We start from the raw sequence: 21,643 nt of genomic DNA, 5'->3' as shown, positions 1-21,643 counted from the left end.
TTGGAGCGTGGCCAGCAGGCTAGTGGGTGGGAATCCAAATTGAAACAGCAAACACCATTATGGGAAAGCGGTGTATTGGGCGATGTGGGACGCCTACAGGGATTCCGTAGATGGAGCCTTATTGGTATTTACACCCTTGGGGATGTATGGGGGAATGGTACCATGGTCACATTTGCAGACCTCAAGATAGAATATCAAATGGCTGACGGAGAGCAGTTTCTGTACTTGCAACTGAAGCATGCCCTACGATGCCATGTGCCAGAACGGGAGTTGCTGCCCAAATACTCCCAGCTGGAACACAGGTTAATAATATACCCCATGATTGATAAAGCGTTTTCGCTCACATACCGGAAATTAATGAACAACCTCCCAGTACCCCTGGGCCCATCAAGTGAAGCCTGGGAGTCAGGTGTGGGACTGCAGGAGGACGATGACTGGCAGGAAGTGATTCAGAGCCCCAGGGAGGTGGCCATAAGGGCAAGATTAAGGCTAATTCAACTCAGGGTCCTTCATAGGTAATACTGTTAAATGGTAGCGGCAGTTTCAGTCGATAACCCTTCAAGTATTGCCCGGCGGTAATCGCCTCTCATACCATTCGATAATTTACCAATGAAAGAGGCAGGCGCCGGAGACTGGAAGGCAGGAAACAAAGTTTTATTCCGTCGGAGCAGAACACATCAGATCAGACAGCAAGGTATCGTCACGAGGTGCTCTAACTGCATCTCTGAGGCCTGGCCTCTTATACACAGGTTTATTGCTTTATTACACATGGTACATTCTTATTGAGACTTTGATGTACGGAAAGACATCCTTGGAACCCCCACTTCAAGCTCGTTCCCACACATATCTACAGTAGAAGTCCCCACCCCACCCACAGTAGGAGATGGCTATCACGCAGCTGGATATTCCGCCAATTCCCGGGGGTGTGTGCAACCGGCCGGGTCTCAGGGGGGTAGGGGCTTTGATCCACTGTAATCCCTTTGATGTGGGGTGTTTCCCTTACAGTAGGGGCAATAAACTGCATCCGCAGGGCTAGGTGATGGCCTGGGATCGGTTCGGACAATGGGGCGCAGAGGAAGGGGGTTTATCAAAGAGAGGCATGACCATGTATGGGATGTCGGTCAGGTGTGGGATGTGGTTCCATGGCAGGGTCGCGCAGAATGAGAGGGTTTATGGCCCGTGTATGAGAGAGCGGGGGTGGCCGGCGCGCGGGGGATGCTTGCAGCGCCAGGGGAACGTGCTGGCGATCGACAATGAGCGGGGGTGGCCGTGCGTTCGCTGTGCGTGGCGCTGGGGAGGGGCAAGATGGCGCAGATAATGTTCAGTTTACAAGCTAAATTTCCACAGTCCTCCCTTTTAACATATCTCGCCAGCTTGCCTGGCCGACATTTCACCTTCTTTAACCCTCCAGCTATAATATCGTTAATGTTTTCCATACATTCCTTAGAGATACAGAGTTTTTTAGGGCAGGCAGGAGTAATCTGACACATTTTTACATAGTTACATACAGTTGAGAACGTAGGCGAGTAGGTAGTACATACAAAATTATATCAGCTGCGCCGCATGTCAGGCCCAGGGATAGGAGGAAGGGAGCTCGTTGGAGCACAAATAGGATACTGTAAAGCAAAAATGTTTCTGGCAAAACAAGGGATATTTCGTACATTACTTAAGGACCAGACTTCGTGTGGATCAAAAAGATAGTCAGTATAGTCGTGTGCATGGCTGGTGTTGTATGAATGTCATTATACAAAGTTAGATTTTCTAAACTTCTCAGTGTGCAGTCGGAAGTGACTGATGCAACATCATGAAAACTCGATAGGAAGATAGTTAATATAAAATGGTGGTTGGGAGAGGATTTTTCAACTTTAACATGGGTTCTTCTTTCCAGTGTCCTATTACGAAGAGCCACCACTGGTAAGCTCTTATTGTTGTTTTTCTTTCGTTGGCACTGTTGAGCACCGGCGGTGGAGCTAAGGTCCAGCTCAAATCCAATCTCTCACGTGGCAGGGTGTGACCATTCGCTGTTCTCTGATCACAGTCCTGTTCCTTAACACAGTTCATCATAGGTACTTTGAGACAGGGTACCTGCTTTTTGTTCTTCTGTAGTTAAGTCAAATTCATAATCCATATAAAAGGGGGAGAGGGAGAGAGAAGGGTGTGACGTGCTTCGGGATGCCGAGGGAAGAGGGGGTGGAGTGGGATCGGATCAAAATGCGGACCAAGGAGAGCAGAATCTTCCAGCACTGGGCCCATCAATCGGGCCCGATGGGTTGGGACTTCAGGCACGCTGGTCAGTGAGCAGGGGGCCTTGATATAGCCCTTCGTTCTATCACTTATCATCCTGATATTGGTGCCTCGTCTCACGCCCTTTTTGCTTCGATGCTTCCCCCTTGGTCGATGCCATAGATGTTCCATGGTCCGCAGCCAGGCTGTGCGTCACGTCCGACCCCTCTCTTCCGATGGCCGCAGGTTATCTTTGAATGGGTACAAGAAACAAAAATCTTAGAGAGTTGGCAGGGAAGACATTTACATACTTCATCCTCTCTCCCAACCACCGAGTAGTTGCGGAAATGCTTTTATCGGTTGCTGTGTGATTGGTGTCTATTGACTCTGATGTTTGTGTGCGTGTTACCAATCTATTAATCATTGCTGTGGTGCAGGTTTCTGTGGGTGTCCCTGTCCATCGTCTGGCCTTCTAGGTGCCGGTTCCTGCGTCCTACAATCGTTGCAGGAAGCCTGACATCTGTCAACCTTCTGGTCTATTAAAAAATTCGAACCGGCTTCTCTGGTAGATGCTCGTTCATTTCAACACAAGTTTTGTTAATACACATTTTCCTCCGAGGACTGCTAAGTTTATGGAAGAGTGCGAGGTGCTACTGTCATGGGTTCACGAGTATCCTATTTCGGGGAGGAACATAAGCTAAACATTATTTTTGCTGGAGACAATAGGTAACCCTTTATCAGTTTAGGCGATGTATTATTAGAGAATAAGGTCATCAGCTGTTTCGTTCGAAATACTCTGAGGCGGCTAGTATAGGGCTGGGGTTATTTTGGGAGAACGGGGTGCTTTAGACATTCTATTTCGGGGTAATTGGGCGGGGGCAATTCTGGGCGGTGGAGGTGGTGTTGTTGAAGCTCTAAAGACAAAAACCACTGACATATAGTCCCCGTGATGAGGGCCAGATTGGGAGACATCAGTCGTCTTACCTGTCCTTTCTTTTTCAGCCAATTAAGCTCAACATTTGCAGAAAGGAGAGGTAGTAACGTGGTGAAGTATGGTCGTTTTGTTTCTGTCAATTTGTTCGAACACCATTGTGTTTTTAGGCCAATTATACACTTACCGAAGAGGTAGGTGTCATTAATTTATTTCAAAAAGGAAGAGGGCAAGAAAGCCTTTAGAGAGAGGGGGGGGAGAGAGAGAGAGAGAGTGAGAGAGAGTGAGAGAGAGAGAGAGAGAGAGAGAGAGAGAGAGAGGGGGAGAGAGAGAGAGAGAGAGAGTGAGAGAGAGAGAGAGAGAGAGAGAGAGAGAGAGAGAGAGAGAGTGAGAGACGTGTGCATCAAGTAGGCTATTTGGCATATGTACGACACAAAACGAGAGAGAGAGACATGGGTATGATAATAGGCCACTTGGTGCACACACAACATGGAGTGGCATGGGTCTGTTCTATGTAAGAAAACACAAGCGGGGAAAAGACATAAATTCGGCGATCACGTACACTCAAATACCGGATAGGGTGTGACAGTACATGCATCAAGCGCAGAAACTTAAGACGGAGACTCAGGGCTACGCTGAGTATGGGGACCTCTCCTTTCCTGTCCTCTTTCCTAAGCAAGCTGTGTATTTTCAGTATTTTTGTAGTTTATCTTGGGGGGGTGTTGGACCTTTTACTCTCCTCCCTTTGATCGATGGACGAGCACTTCAATCATACGGTGACGCTCTCTTCAAGTGACCCAAGCATGAAATGCATACACAGTCATACCGTATAATCGTAGTACACACGCACAGTCATATCATACAGTTTTTCATGTTCCCAATGGTGGTCTGCACTTTACGCACTACCCCACAACGTTTGTCTATGTTTTTCCTGATATCGAACGCGGTGCGGTCCATGTCCACTCCATTCTTCAGTCGGAACTTCGTCGTGACCTATAGAGGGGAGAAAAGAGGGGAGGGGACGTGCAGTATTCAAAGTACCTTAGCGCGCGTAGACACGAAAAAGTTCTACTTACCACGTACCAGGCTAGCCGCAGGAGTGGGTAATACCACAGACCTATTATTCTTTTTGTCCGAGGCAAAGATGTTCTATTTCCTTCATCTCCTAAATTCGGGTTCCCTGGTCGCGCATGCCTTTCTCAATCGGTCGTGTACTATGGTGCAAGATATCATACCTTGCGTTCGGCCTACACCTTAAGCTATAGTTGACCATCGATTTGACAACTCTTGGAAAAGGACAGGTGTGATGGGTACAAATTCCGTTAATCAAAAAGATTCAGGTAAATGGGGTCTGCATTATCTGTATTCTTTTGCTTGGGAGTAACAATCATTTATTCAAAAGAAAAACCTTTGCCAACTTAGATGATTTGTCATGACATTGATTCCGTAATTCCTTTTTAGAAGCCCTTTATTTAAAACAATGTCAGTATACAAATACGGGCCTACAACCGTTACAGGCCGGCCACGGCGTGAGAGGCGTCGAGTATCATGAGCAATACTACTTCAGCATAAAATCGGTTCCCTCCCCGCCCCCCCCCCCGACTATCATGTGTGGAGGCATCGCATACATATCTCTTTTTAACACAAATGCCACGTGACTGAAACGCCACAAGGAGTTGTAGGCCTCTCCTACATCGGCGCCATTTTGGGGCGAGGTCGGGCCAGTGTACAGTCTGAGTCTTTCCATGAATTAGCTGTTGGACCAGAATTCCTTTCGGTAGTTTGAGAACTTTCGTTAGCGTCAGCTTTGCGTCAGCATGGCGTCACCGCGATCTTGTAGCCATGCCGTGGTCCGTTCTTGGGGCGGGGCAGCAGGCGGGTTCTTCCGCCGACAGCTTGAATCAGTCTTTCTAACTGCACCAAGCGGAGGCAAGGTGGCTGCTGTCCGGTGCAAAGGACGATGGCGGCGGTTTGTCCTTGCCGGAAGTCTGCGGGAGTCGAGTGCCAATGACTCCCGCAGACCCTGCAAAACTGAGGGGGCGTTTTGTCAAGGGTGGGGCCCGCGCCCGAGCAGACAAGTTTTCGAGTCCAGAATCGCCTCACGGTGGGCTAGGCCTGGATCCGGAGAACCGACCGCCGGAGTCCAAAGGCAGCAGCAGTAGCAGCTCTTCGGTACAGCCACAGGGTGGGTCCAGTAGCAGCGACAGCAGAAGTTCGGATGGTATCGCCACCGGGGTGATTCCAGTAGCAGCAACGACAGCAGTTTGGATGGTATCGCCACCGGGGTGATTCCAGTAGCAGCAACGACAGCAGTTTGGATGGTATCGCCACCGGGGTGGGTCCCCGATTACTTGGCTGCGGGGGCCCACTCCTCGCGTCGGGCGCTAGTGGCGATCCTGGTGAACCCGTGCTTGGGCGGTTGTCTGGTGGTCGCGTGCAGCGGCAGGGTGCAGCTCAGCTGGCCGGCGAATTAAAGACGATTGGGTGCAGCTCAGCTGGCCGGTGAATTAAGACGGTTGGGGCGCCCTCATCTGCTGGCGAGCCTCCACCTGGGGAGGTGGGGGGAGCCCGTCCGCGTCGCTTCCCCCCGCCAGGGCACCCTTCGTTATTGAAGGAAGAAGAAGAAAATGGGAAGATCCGCACGGCGTGGCAAGCTCCACCTTGGCGCTGCCAGAGCTTCGGCGCTTCGTGCAGCCTCCGGCCTATTCGCACAATCGTCCGCCACTGATGTCAATGGATTTTTGCATGGCTTTTATAGCCCAAAACCGACTAAAAGGACCGCCCAAAAACAGGCCAATGTTGCAATTTCGTGGAAGGAGAGGCGAGGACGGTGTCACGTGGACGTTAAGGCTTTGAGAGGGAGGTTGCAGCAGACTGTCATGTAAATAGTTGTTTAAAAACGTGTTTTAACCTGTTTACCCTGTTGGTGTGTTTGTTATATCTATAAGTTATTAAAATGTTATAACTATACTACTTCGTTGGAGTGTTTGTACATATTTGCAATCTGGCGACGAGCACAAGGATGTTACTGCGTAATCGGAAAAATAACATAGCCCAATTGTGCGCGATCTAGCCCTAGTTCGGTGACGTCGATGGTGGGTATCAGCAGGCTTCCGTTTGTGCAGGATTTGGTCATGCTTATTGGGCGGGGTGGGTAGTAGGGCAGACATGTTTAGGTAGCGAGAGCGATGGAGTCGGGCTACCTCGTGGCTGTCTCGACCGTGAGCTTGGCTCCTTCCCTTAGTTCCATATATCCCACAAAGGGCTATTTCCTAGCATTACTTTAGTTTTGTAGGGTCAAAAAGAATTCTACCAGTGGCCACTGACTCTCGGGGTCCCCCTTTGTATATTTTATGCCATAGCTTGCTATAAACTACGGCGATTAGTTTGTATTTTAGTGAACATGTCCTTATTAGGGGTGCCTTCCAGTGGAGCCGGATGGTCCACCTCTAATAAGCGGTCCGGGCAGAACCAACTACCAATCAGTGGGGAGAAGATAGGCATGACGGGTTTCAATGGGGACAAAAGTCAGCACTACCTATCTTTTCACTGCTTGCAAAGACTAGGCAGAATATCTCTATTCCTCGTTATTTGTAAGCAGAGAATACCTCCAAAGAACAAATATCGAACAACTAGTGTTCGGACAATCAATCAATCAATCAATGGGGAGATAAAGATAGGCACGACGGGTTACAACGGGGACAAAAGTCTGCGTTACCTACCCTTCACTATTTGCAAAGACTAGACAGAATATTTCTATTCTACGTTATTTGCAAACAGAGAATATCTCAAAGAGCACTATTCTTCAAAACAATCAATGTTCGGACAATCAATCAGTGGGGAGATAAAGATAGGCACGACGGGTTACAACGGGGACAAAAGTCTGCGTTACCTACCCTTCACTATCTGCAAAGGGAGAGAGAGAGAGTATTTCTACTCCTCCCCGTTTGTAGACAGCGAATATCTCAAAGAGAACAATCAATGAGCAATACTAGTATTTTCAAAACTTCAAACAATCAATCAATTATTTCGCAATTTGTCGTGTATCACGACCTTACCCGGACCGCGTGGACAGTTTCTCGTCTTCCGCCTCCAGCGCCCGATCGTCCTCTACTCTCCGTTATTGCTGCGGCACTCCTGATGGTTCCCAGTCAGGACCGTAGATCACTCGAGAGAGGTCTGCTCGGAACCAGTGAAGTTCGGATGATCGGCTGCCAGACGAGGGTCTATTGGGCAGGAGCTCTCCCGATCGTTGCAGTCGTTCACTCTGTTGTCAGGACCTCTCCCACTGGATCCACGTGTCTCTGATGGGCCCCACGCTTGGGACGCCAATTGTTAAATGGTAGCGGCAGTTTCAGTCGATAACCCTTCAAGTATTGCCCGGCGGTAATCGCCTCTCATACCATTCGATAATTTACCAATGAAAGAGGCAGGCGCCAGAGACTGGAAGGCAGGAAACAAAGTTTTATTCCGTCGGAGCAGAACACATCAGATCAGACAGCAAGGTATCGTCACGAGGTGCTCTAACTGCATCTCTGAGGCCTGGCCTCTTATACACAGGTTTATTGCTTTATTACACATGGTACATTCTTATTGAGACTTTGATGTACGGAAAGACATCCTTGGAACCCCCACTTCAAGCTCGTTCCCACACATATCTACAGTAGAAGTCCCCACCCCACCCACAGTAGGAGATGGCTATCACGCAGCTGGATATTCCGCCAATTCCCGGGGGTGTGTGCAACCGGCCGGGTCTCAGGGGGGTAGGGGCTTTGATCCACTGTAATCCCTTTGATGTGGGGTGTTTCCCTTACAGTAGGGGCAATAAACTGCATCCGCAGGGCTAGGTGATGGCCTGGGATCGGTTCGGACAATGGGGCACAGAGGAAGGGGGTTTATCAAAGAGAGGCATGACCATGTATGGGATGTCGGTCAGGTGTGGGATGTGGTTCCATGGCAGGGTCGCGCAGAATGAGAGGGTTTATGGCCCGAGTATGAGAGAGCGGGGGTGGCCGGCGCGCGGGGGATGCTTGCAGCGCCAGGGGAACGTGCTGGCGATCGACAATGAGCGGGGGTGGCCGTGCGTTCGCTGTGCGTGGCGCTGGGGAGGGGCAAGATGGCGCAGATAATGTTCAGTTTACAAGCTAAATTTCCACAATACGCTCCCTGTACACTCCAACATAAGATAGGCAGATCTGACACAGACCTTTGCAGTAGGGGCTGTGTGGAGACAGGCACCTTCTTTCATGTAATCTGGGTGTGTCCTAAGATCCAGAGATACTGGGCAGGAGTTGTTGGGGTAATGGCCAGGGTGGTAGGCCTGCCGGTCTACAGGGATGCGCACTGGCACTCGCTGGAAGTCACGAAAGACACTAGGTGGCCCACACACATGAAGGTGTGGCTTATGCTGGCCTCGGGGGTGTTGAAACGAAACACAACAAGGGCATGGGGGGGTGCTAGACCCACTGAGACTTACTAATTGGAAGCAGGACCTAGGCTGGTGGAGGCAGGCAGAAAAGAAAAAGTAATATACAAAAGCAGAGTGTCCCAAAAATGGGAAAAACTCCGGAACCCATGGGTGAAATATAGGACCTAGAGGGATGGGGGCGCATGGGAGATGCAACAACAGAGTAGTAAAAACTAGGTGTATTAGGTGTTACGACTATAATCGGACCCATGTATATGTATCTTTGTATCTCTTATTACTGATGCTGCCAAAGTGCATCCATTTGCTGATATTTGATAATAATGATGGATCGACTATATGTTTAATAAAAAGATGTTCCCCCAAAAATATCAGCATTAGAGAAAGAATGACTTTCTCTTCTTTGTCGTTTCGCAATTGCCATAATAAATGCGAGATAGTGCAGAGCTGATTAGCAGATGAACGACCTGAGACAAACCCAACTTGAGAGGGGTGTATTAAGGAGGTAGTTACCGAACCAAGACGATGCGCTAAAACTTTGGCGAAAATTTTAACATCCAAATTTATTAACAAATATTTTCTATAGCAAGCCTATTCTGAAGGATCTTTACCTTGTTTAGGAACAATAGTGATACGAGCCTGCAGAAAATCAGAAGGTAAATGTCCCAATCGCAAAGCCTCATTGAAAACAGAAACCATTATAGGGACAGTGTAGGTTTTGGTGATTTTAAATGATTTCAATTGGAAACCCATCTTTTCCCGGTGCTTTACAAGAGGCCAAAGAGCAAGTTGCCCTAAGTATCTTGTCGCTTGTGGCATCTCCTTCTAGTTCATCTCTCTGTTCCTGTGTCAATTTTGGGAGATTAAGTTTGGAATAGGAGGCATTTTCTTCTGAATGATCAACAATCTATGGATGTGTAAAGAGTTTTGTAAAATGTCTGAAATTGGAAAAGAATCTCTGAGGCGACTGTAAATAGAATTCCATCAGGGTTTCTAATAGCGGGATTTACTCTGGAGGATTCCTGTTGATGTAATTGATAAGCTAGCAATCTCCTAGCCTTTTCCCCACGTTCGTAGTGTTGTTGACAAATACAAAATAGACATTTTTCTGCATGAGAGGTATAAAGATTGTTGATAGTGATTTTCGCTGATGGCAACTTTTTTTAACGCTACTGGGGATTGTGTTTGAGAATAGGTCATTGTAAGATGTGAGATTTCCTTCTCGAGATCAATTCTAGCAGTATTCATACATTTTTTAGTAAGTGCATTGTCTCTCATTATCAAGCCCCTCAGTACTGTCTTCCCAGCACCCCAAAGTGTTTGCGCATTAGAAACCGAATGTTCATTATCTTTTAAAAATTGTTCCACATATGAGCATAGTACATGCTTCTCTTGTGGAGCTTTATATGAGGAGAGATTGAGACTCCAAAGAGATTTTAAAGCTTGTGAAAGCCCATAGTCAATGCTGCTATCGATGAGGTCAGGGTCTTATATACTGCATGCAACTATGTTTGCGTGGGTCACCAGTTGTAGAACAGAAGAGGAGGTCAGGAAGTAGTCAATTCTGAAGCATATTGAATGGGAGCAGGAAGTTAAAGTGTAGTCTCTTTCAGTTGCGTGCAACAATCTCCAAAGTTCCCGTAATGAGTGATTGTTAATGAAATCAGCAGGCATATTCCTGTCCTTATTAAGATGAGTATCAGGTTTGCCACATCTATCAATAAATGGGTCAAAGTGACATTCCAATATTCCCCTATTAACTAACGTGTGGGCTCAACGCTGTTGGTAATATACTGAGATGGGATATGAAGGTAAGTTTAGAATCTGTAGGTGCGTATATTGATGCCACTATTATAAAAGCATTGCGGATATGAAGTTTAACGAAAATGTATCTTACTTCAGTATCCTTCCAAGTTTGCAATATTTTGCAGGGTAGATGCTTATTAAAGATAATGGCAACTCCACATTTCCTTAATGGTGTGGGGAGGGGGGGCATCAGAAGGCTTGGAGGTGGTATGCGCATGGATTACTTGGCCTACCCAGTCTCGCTTTCACTTTTTGTTTACTAGTGGAGTGAGCTGGTTCTCTTGCAATAATGTAATATCCGGTTTGTTGTGGCCAACATAAGTAAGTACATTTTTCCTCTTAATAAAGTGTGTCAAACCATGTATGTATAAGGAGACGATTTTTAATGGTTTCGAATGAGTAGGCTGCATAAGTTAGGAAGATGATTTTACACTTAATGTAATGTTAATACAAATATGATTCAGATATGAAGCAACAGAGACCAATTTCAAAGTAATTCACTAGTTGGTACTTTATAAAGCTTATTCATTGACAAAAGGTATACGAATAAGGATTAAAAAAAAGCCCAACAGCAAACGTTCAGACAATAAAGTGAAAACTCATAAACTTAGAATTTTTAACTGGGGTGGAGTATATGAGGTGACGTGAAAAGAAGGAATGCAAAACCATCAGCCTCGCAAGGATAAAATACTAATATCCAGTATATAAACGAGTGCATTGAACATATGTGGTATTCACGCCTGAGGAACACTACTGTAAAAAGGATATTGAGATAGACCATGATCAGGTTTTCAGTGGTGAACTTGATTTGTCCCTTTGTTGCGAACCCATTCCAATTTTAAATTTACTGTCAGAAGACCATTTATGAGTCACAGATTTCCATTTGCCATGTTCACCTGAGTCTGGGGAGACAAAACTGCTCGCGTCATGAGTAGCTGAAGAGGGTGTGAATGTGTGGTCCCTCCCTGAGTCCTCTTCTTCTTGTTCGCTTAGAAAAGACTCCAAATTATGAGGATCAAAGTACTCCTTAGTCTATACTTGGTACATTATAATCATAGTTGCTGGTTCCAAAATACCATATTTGATTTCTGTTTTCTTTAACCTAGGGCGTATAGCAAGAATTGTTTCCTCTTGAGATTAGTAAAAGCAGAAAAGTTAGCTGTAATGATAATCTGTGCACTATTATGGACCATGTTTCCTTGCTGCTGATATGATTTGACGAGCCTGTTGATGATGAAGGTAACAAGCCAGAATATGACGAGGTTGGGCGATACAAGCGGAGTTTTTGAAACATACTCAGTGGGCACTTTGGAATTTGTGTTGTGGGGAAAAAGTAAGCTTCGTCAGGTTGGTAATCTCGGTAACGAGAAGTTGCATCATATCGTCCTTCTCTAACTGTTTTGGAAGACCAATAATTCTCATATTGCCCCTTCCAATGTGATCTTCCAAGTCAATCATCTTCTGTTGGAAGTACCATATGTCATAACCATGCTCAGGTAGTTTATCAATTTGCGATTTGTCTCAGCAAGGCGACATTCTACGAGTTGCATACTTGAAGGAAATTAAGCAATCTTCTCCCCCTCAAGAAACTATGCTTCCTGGGTATTCACTGATACCGCCTTTTTCGTTAAGTAAAGTATCCACTGCTGTTGCAGAGATATCTTGTGGGCCCGCCATAGTGGACGGAGGAGCCCTATCGGTCAGAGAAGCTGTTAAAGCTTCACTATGTGAGAGTTGTCTAATATGCTTACATTTTGAATTAGAGATATAACTGGCTGCAAATAAAATACAACGTTTTCTCACTTATGCTGGACTCATACCAGAATAAAGACTTTTTGAGAAGTGAATTATGTATAATTCAATAATGAGACCTATTAGAGCAACAATTATTTTCTCCAGCTCAATGAATTGAGAAGCAAAGTAATCTCCAGTCAAGACTATCTCCCTTCAAAGCACTCTTCCACCATTCCTCCATGCCACACCATCAGATATTTCGAGGCAGTTTTGTTTCAGAAAGTTGCAGAAAGATTCAATATGAAGGCATGGGGATCAATTGAATATAATCATTAACCATAAAATCCCAGGAGTGAAGACTTCTATGGGAGAGAAAAACATCTCTCCAAAAAGTCAATTTCAAGAATCTTTAATAAGAATAATCAGTAAGTTAATGAGAAAAAATAAGAGTAAATGCTGGTAAAATGCTCAAAGGATTCTAGGTGCTATGGGGATGCAACAGGGAAAAAGACGCTCTCCCTCATACATGCACGTCATGTTGGGTGATAGCAGGAAGGAGTGTGTGATCCGAATTGAGGAGGAACAATGGAGTGGTAATCAGATGAGTGCGCTCCGATGTGCTAAAGGCAGATGCGTTAGCGATTCCCAACAGTTACCAGCTGAAAGCTGTTCATAAAATCAGAAGAAAGATCCTGCCTCCATTTCCGCAAGCACGTTGGTGCTGAGCCGCTCGGGAGTGAGTGCTTCAGTTCCTCTGGGTGTGACGTGTAGATGAAGTCAGATTTATGTCAGTGCATTTCCAATAAAAATAATGCTTGGCATGAGTCCAGAGTAGTATCCGAACAATGGATCTCACACTTTTACATGGCCAGGTACATTGGGAAACTTGTGAATGGCTACGGCCCCGCTTTCCTCCTCAGAGCATCAGAGGAGAGTTGCCATTACCCTTAGCGTCATGCTCTGCCCCCAATAAAAGTCATACTTAAGTATTGATGATTCTTGACCACCTCAAATTTGGTTCTCACTGGCCTTTAGCGAGCATATTTGAAAACACCGTTACGACTCCCCAAATAAAAAGTTTTGAAATTTACACAAGGGTTGTTCTCAAAAGAAAAGTTATTAGTGGAACAAGGAATTCCATAAAAACTGCTGACCCATCAGAGCATGTGCAGTTATTAGTGTGCTGATTGTGTGGGTGATCCTCATTAATCAGAAACAATTGAGAAGCAAAGATGGAGCAATAGATACGTGTCCATCAGCCTTATCGGGATTCCCTTGTAAAGAATATTAAGGATACTTGGTCTGGTTGTATGAAAAAAAGTCATGTTTCTAATCTAAGTCTTGAGGAAGGTGTTTAAGAATTCCAAGACACACCGAAACGCGTCGACATGTGGACAATAATAAAGTATTGTTTTTAAAAGAGTTGTATGTAATACACACACTGTAGTATTGTACATCCTGCAAAGAAGTGCTTATTAAGTAGAGTGTTAAGCCAATAGTTGTTTTAAAACTTTAGCATACTAGTAATAACATATTCTATGATGTAGAATGGATATATGCAGGAATTTGCTGAAATAGAAATGTCTGGATGTTAAAATATCAAGTTAATATTTACTTTGATATCAGCAAAGGCTTTGTATAACTGCAATAACAGATTTGTGTTTACAAAATGTTTTTTATTGAATGTTTTTATTGAATGTTTTTATAAGATGTGTTTTTAATTTAATTGTGTTTAAAGGCTGATTTTTGGCTGATAAAGTGAGTAATAAGGTAAATAATTGGGAAATTGAACTAGGTTGTGTGACGATTAATAATTAATTTTAGATTCATTGGTTCAGTGTAAACTAATTTAGACATCTGCATTAGAAATATACTACGACACAGAAGGGAATTTTAGATTTTTACTAGTGTTATTAATCAATAACTCAACTCTAAATTACAATGTAATTGGATGTAAAGGCCAATATACCAAAGGAATAGTCTTTAAATCAAACATCAGAAAAATAAGGGCAAATTCCGAATTTTAAAGGACGTTGTGCCAGGAAAACTTGCCAACATAGATAGGATTTAAAGACCACTTGGCAAGCTAGTGGCCAGCTGTCCCTTACAGACACATATGACAAATGGAGCTTTTGATGCACAAAGAGTCAGTAACATTGGTGGAAACGTTTTGGAAATACAATTTGAGCCAGAAGTTTGGCACACTTGGGGCATTTCATCACTAAGACCCTTTTGGACATTGGTGCCCTAATTACGAGTTGCCCACAAAATGTGCCCCTATTTTCCCATCCCAAGATTCAGGGGTTCTGGTAACTTTGTGGGTGAAGTCTATTCTTCAATTAGTTAAATGATATTTCGTTAAACAGCAGTAATCTATTATGAGTTGGGCCCTGGTAGCTTGCTGAGAAATGAAGAACTGCAAATCAGGCGGACAGTTTCTATTGTAGCGGGATCATGGTTGATTTGTATATGGGTAAAGTGGCACAAGGGGGTGAAAAATGATGGGGTTGAATGCGGTCCTGACCGATTGTCAGTGCCTGAGGCTTTTTCAAGCATTCAAACCAACACCTTTGTGTTTTCCTAAGCTGAGGTCCAGGTTTATTGAAGCAGGACCACGTCTCCATAATTCCTCAGCAAGACCATTAAGTTGTTACATAAATATGCTAGTATACATACTTCAGAAACTTTCCACTGCTGTTTTTAGAATTGTGCATGGTCATTGCTTGCCTTTTGCTAGTTGGGTATTGTCTCACTTGGTAAAGCTCCTTCATGGAGGTCAGACCTTGTGCTGTGTAGCTCTGACCATATATTGCACTGACTTGTCTCCTCACCAAGGAGAAGACACAAGTTCTGGCGAGGTGGGGGCAGTGTGGCAAGACTATTTCTGACAGCTCGAAGGCAGTGGTATCTTTCTTTGTCTCATCCTCTCCCAAGATGCTCTGCTCTTCAGCCTCTGGTTGATGGCTCCTGCTCTTCTCTGTAGTGGGGATTTCAGCACAAAGTGCACAGCTCTCTTTTAGGGGTGGAAACCTGCCACTAACAATTACACAACATTAATGCCTAGAATACCATAAACAAGAACAAGAATGTATAGATCATCTGGCGAGCAGCACTTTATCATACAGTGAGGAGCATGTTGGGGACGACTCTCATAAACCCTGTGATGTTTGTAGTTGTGCATGTTATGCCTGCAGAGTCACGGTAGACTGTTGGCCTCCATCAAGTTAAACAAGGCTGTGTTACCAGGGATGGAAGCCCATAGCATCATATTGTTAGATTTTACAAAGCTTTCCCAGTAAAAAGAACTTAAACTTATCATTCGCACTGCCTTAAATGGCTAGAACCCAACTCTTCTTGGAATGGTAAGAGAAAGTAGGGATAACACAACCTGCTATGTTGCCTGGATAGTTCCCCAACGTTGAAGCTGTAACAGTGCTCACTCTGCACTAAATGTAATTAATACTTTTAGTGCTACTTATGTTAATTTTTGCAAATTGTTTTTCTGTAATTCTATACATTTAGAAATACAATATTTAAATTGTAGGATTAAACATGGCTGTCTAGCACAACATTTACATTGATTCAGCATCTGATAACTTGTCATATATTTGTCTTTGCTGATTTGGACCTTGCCTTTTAGCACCACGAGGCAGAGCAAGATGCCGAATACAGGTTTCTTAAGAATCCCTTAGATTACACGATAATGCTCCCATTATTTATGTAGTAATAAAAATCCCATTTTTGGATTTTTGAAGTACATTTGTATCTGAATGTACACATTTGCGTTTTCTGCCTTGGAAGACACCATCCTGAGAGCTGTGGTGTCACCAGTTTTGTGATATAAAATGTTTGTGTACATTTCATTGCCCGTAGTAAATGTAAAAGATATTTTCTAGCTCTTTATTTAGTTCTCAGGCACATATATAAAAAAATCAAGTAATGGCAATTGGACATAGCAAACTGGTGGCAAGCTGGAAAGAGTCTCCTTAACAATATTTTACAGCCCAAATCCCAGATTAACAGGTATTAGTATTAACCAACGAGAAATAACTCAATTCTACGACCTTGGAAGGATGAACGATTGAGTAGGCTTTCATGGGACCCCTTTCACTGATTGACCACAGCCAGATCTGAGCAGTGGGATCTGAAATCGCCTTATCAAACCTGTTGACTTCTGCTGCTTCTTTGTGATAATATGTTATCCTTGTACACTCATGCATTCTTCATAAACTAAGAACGTACATTCTAGAATGTACGATACTGGCCTGGACCCCCCCATACATGCCGCGTGGACGTGCTGGGAAAGCTGCGTCGCTCTGCATCAGCGAAATTAACTGTAAGTGTTTGGTGCTTAGGAACAGCCTGTGTCCTTGGAAAACATAAGTGAATGGAGTAATTGACATCCTAATTAACCTAAACGCATTGCTGCGTCTGAGTGCTGGATGCTGTGATTAAAGTAAAGTACATTATGGGCTGTGTTGCCAGCTCTCCTTAACCTTTCACCCTTTTAATCTGCAACATTTTCTTCATCACAAATATTTGTGCCACGTCTACGTTAACTAATTGTGAAGCGCTTCACATAAATGATTAACTATGTCTTAAGCCCTATTCGTAAATACATTATCCTTGGGTGACTTGAATCAGTAAGTGGCTCGTGTTTATGAAAATTGAAACATGGCATTGTTATCATATGTGGTATATTTACAAAAAAAAAAAGCTTCACATCCTGAAAGCAGGCTTCCTTCACTAATTAGAGACCAGGTATCAGAGGAAAGTAAAACAGCTGTGGAAATAAACTACAGCAGAGACATTAGTCGCTGTCCTGTTGCAGGTTGGATAGAATATGTTTGCACCTCTCCGTGTTGGTCAATGTTCTGGTGCTGGTGGTACCTGGTGAAGTTTGGCGGTAGGTTCTGCATCTCACCTGGGGGATATTCCTGCATTATATGATAGTGAAAAGCCAGACTTCCCGCAGTTTGTGGAATGTATGCGTTTGGTGGTCTGCTGAGAAAAAGGGTCGACTTCTTGACAAAAATAACAAAAGCCGGGGAACTGTTGTCTCACTATTGTTCCTTTTTGACCAAATGGGTCTTCAAGTGGAAAAAAGAATTACATCTAAAACAATGTGATACTCTCCCAAAAATATGGCCGAAGAAAACATTTATTTTAAGAAAAACATTTTCTTTCAACAAGGAAAAGGAAAAAAAAGAGAAAAAAAGATAAGTATGGAAATTAAGTATTCCTTCGATATTGCAAACAATTCCATCCAAGAACCTTAAACAGACTACCAAGGAACATTTTAAGAAAAACAGAGGACTTTGGGTTTAAAAAGTAATCTATAGTTACCTGCGATCGCTAATCACGCCCTATCTCCCACCCAGCAATCTCCATCCGGTCATGTGGAACTTTACAGGCAAAGGTTCCCAGAATGCGGAAAGCCAGAATGGGTGCTCGCCCTATCAGCTATTTAGCTGCTAAAGTCTGGAATTCCCTGCTGGTCCCGCTGAAATCATACTCGATTGAGCAAGCTCTCTGCAAAGAACTAAAAACCTGGCTATTTAGGTCTCTATCTTAAGTTTCAGCTGCTGCTTCTTGATCTCCTCTATCCCGGATGTCCTGTTTCTAGCGCGGGGACACACCGTTGGAGTAACCAGGCGCTCTATAACTTCCATTCGATTCCATTCCATTCGATTCCATTCCATGGTGTGTGGGCTTTGAGTTATGTGCTGATATCCAGATGCATTCAGTTTGTTGGCTCAATAGACTGGATCTCTGAGTCCATGGCTTTGTAGATGGCAAAGGTGCACTTAGGTAATTTGAGTTTAGCAGTAACCAATGTATGTGCATCTTGTGGGATGTAAGTATTTATGTGACCTCGTAAAACATTGGCAACAGTCTGAAAAATAGTCTTTTAAAGTCAAGGGTCTGTGTGTGTAGGTTCAGAAATAGCGTATTTCTTTGATCATCTGCAACAGTACTGGCACACTTGTTTGTTAAAGTTGGGAGAGGCAGAAAATATTTATGCCCATTATGTTTGCAGACTTTCTTGAGAGCTTGTCTTTGAGCATAACAGCCAATCCCAGATTTTCACAAGTTAAAGGGCATGAAGTGAAAATATCGGCTGAGTGGCAGTGGATTTGGTTTGCAAAGAGAAGCGTCTTATCTATTCAGTCGGCGTTGGTTATCCGGAGTCCAGTTTGTTCTAAAATGGTCTCTGGCTGTTCAATAATGTCTTCCTTTTTAGAAGTGTTTTATGTTTAGTGAGTTGTGTTGGTTGCATGATACCATGCTGGAGATCCCTACGAGTAAACACAGCAAGAATGTTGTGACATCCTTGCCCAGACTCATGATCCTCAGAAGCTCTCTACAACGGAGCCTGTCTCCATTTCTGGCCAGCTGTGGAGTTAGGAGTGGATGATCGAGTGAGAAGCTGAACGTTTGCTGGCAGTGGGGCCTGAACTGGAGGGCAAATACCCCTGATAACGTGCAGGAAGGTTGATGGTCTAGGTAAAGGGATGGTCCTGGTTGGTAAAGGGCACCATCAGAGATACCTTGAGAGGTGACGCATTCAGCCGTGGGGGAGTGGTAAGTGACTGAAAGGCAGCTACTGGCCAGGCCATTGGTATATCTATCATCTTTTTCCCAACATTCTTGAGACAATCTTATAACAACCATTCCAAACTGCCCTAATTGTGGTATTAAAGTATTTTGCATGCATTCTTGCAACTTCAACTTGTGTCTTAGTTGGGACCTTAAAGTCACATCAGCCATTTAGTCATTTCCTTCGGTGAGGCCTATGAGCCTAGCAACTGGTCGACTTTGACATGTGATGAACAGGTCCATAAAAGCCACAAATGACTTGCTCTTTTTTTGTAATTGGGAAACCCTGAAAGTGACATGTGGTGAACTCTGGCACCACACTCGTGACAATATGGCAAGTATCAGAGTGCTGCATAACTTCAGTCTGGAGAGCAGAATCCTGCAAAGGTGATGGGACAGGTGTCCCAAACATAAGTAGACGCCAGCTACGTAGAAACTCGCCTTGAGTATTTCTATTAAAGGCCTCGGACAAGGCTTATAATCATACAATAGCTTCGCTCAAACTTTACATTCCTCAGTGGTTTGTGGAGGCTTGGTCAGAAAGTACTCTTTTCAATAAAAATGGTGGCATTCCTAGTTTCCATCAAAATCTGCACATTGGCTATTGAAAATTCGACAGAAAAGAAGAAGCAGAGTGGGTAAGAATACATCATGCCTTTGCCTTCGCCTGTGCCGAGGTCTTCTTAAGTCTTCTCAAATATGGAGAAGCCAACAATCACCTCACTCACTGTAGCTGATCTAAGAGAATTTCCTATTATTGCCTTCCTCTTCCACTCGGTAAGTGTGCCTCATTTCAGAAATCTTAGTTAAAAGTAGCAGTGGATGGAATTTGGAAGATGAGAGGAATGATTTGACAAAGCCCATTTAGGTCCCATGAGGCTGAATAATAAGAGTATATCGATTCTCAGGCTTTTACTCTATGATTTTCTGTAACTCAGAGATACTGGTTAATGTCTGTGCAACTTGCTTGGTGCTGGAGTGCGAAGGGGAGAAGAGTCATCTTAGGACCAGGGAGAACCTCAGGAGATGCCAGTCCTTCACAAAGCAGACATCAGGAGTGGACCACCTGGACTGATAAAGCAAAGCGTAGCAGACAAGTACGTCTACAGAAAGATTCACATGCGTCTAAGTGTCATGGGTAACCCCTGGTCGAATGTAAGCTAGAAGAAGTGCTCTGATCGACAGGTTCTAATCACAGCCTCACCAGACTCCGATGTCTCAGGTGTTTCATTGCAGCCTTCTGTTGTCAGCAGAATCCCACAAGTTTGAGAGTTTACATTTTATTATAGAAGATCAAGGAAGTAAAGAAATAAGATACAAAATCTGGGACTACATACCTTAGGGAATCCATTAAAACAGACCAAGGTATCATATATGAATCCTACTCAACCAATAATCTCTGTGGCTAATGAACAGTGCTTTCATCATGACCTTAAGAGCACATAATGGTCCACAGGAGAGGCTGAAGGGGAAAAAGTCTAGTTGGATCTACTCATTAGACCTTTGCTTTCATCTCCATTGAAAGAACTGCATAGGGATTCCACCCACACAGATCATCTTGACAGAGAGGTGGAGTACAATCAAGAAACAAGTCAGTATCCATATTAGCTTTTACTTGTAGCCCAGGGCTAGGGTCTGTTGAGTTAGTATAGAAAATGGACTCAATGCTGGAAAAATCATCTTTTGGCTCAATGTCATCCATATCCCAGACCCCAAATTGTTAAGCTGATCTCTGGTGAATCACACAAGGAACATGGGGTCCGATTTAGGATTGGGTAGGTGGCCCACCATCCGCCAGGGCGATAGAGGACACTGTGTTCACTTCCCTGACAGATGATGGCCTTCTATTATAAGATCATGGCCTGCCCTGCAATGATCTCTGTGCCTACACAGGAGCCGCAAGCATAGTGACTCCTACGGAGGCACAGCAAGTTTGATGAGTGGCTGCCATGTTTCTTGTAAATGCTCACCAAATGTTTTTGTTTTTAGAAAATCTCCAAAGTTGGAGTTTGCCTTTGAGAAAAATAAAAATACTACTCCCAAGGTATGAGGGTCGTTAGTATTTTTTTCTGTTAATGACTGTCAGGTTTTCCCCTGGGTGTTCTGAACGAAACAGTTCAATATCATACAGGCCTCTCAAAATCGGGCGGACAGGCTGATGTACCATGCTAATGGCCCAACTCCTTCTGGCAGTTGGTATAGGGTTTCCGGCAGCAGAGCCAGCGATGCACTGCCATCGGAAACATGATAGGTCGCCTAACTCTAAACAGGTTGGGCGGACCATCAATTTGGTATGCAGGGTACTCAGCCATAAAGATGCCTTTATCTTTATGGCTGAGTAGCCTGTCTGCCAAAATTTAAATCACGCCCTTAGTGATCCCTAATGTGTCAAGGGAACCTCAAGAAGCTCTTTGGAGCAACACATTGTTGTGACAAAGATTGTGCACAACACACATGTTTGAGCACAGAATCTAAAGTATGGCAGCAGTGTAGTTGTAGCAGGCTGGATCCACCACGGAGAATGTGTTGTGGTGTAGTGTTGGAGTAGGTACAGTCAGATTCTATTACTCTACTTTTAACAGGAATTGTCTTTTGGGAATATGGACTACTGAATCATTGCTATTAACATTATCGATTTCTGAAACCCGTAGCCCTCTTAATGTCTGTTCATCATGCCAAGATGTAATCTCTCTGTTGTGGATAGTGGCCTTCACTTTTGATCTCTTCCTGTTTTGACCTGGTATGTATTTGCTATTAGCTTAGATCCCTCCAGAATACCAGCTGAACGGTCACGAGGGATATGCTGTATGTATTTTGAACAGGCACTGATCCTCTAAAGGGTTTTCCCTTAACCTTGCTTTGTTTAAATAGAAATGTTATTGCATGATAACTTACACAAATCTTAGCATGATTTAATAAAATGG

The sequence above is a fragment of the Triturus cristatus genome, chromosome 1_2 (assembly GCF_964204655.1).
Source record: "Triturus cristatus chromosome 1_2, aTriCri1.1, whole genome shotgun sequence".
Taxonomy (NCBI): domain Eukaryota; kingdom Metazoa; phylum Chordata; class Amphibia; order Caudata; family Salamandridae; genus Triturus; species Triturus cristatus.
Note: the sequence above shows the minus strand (reverse complement) of the source record.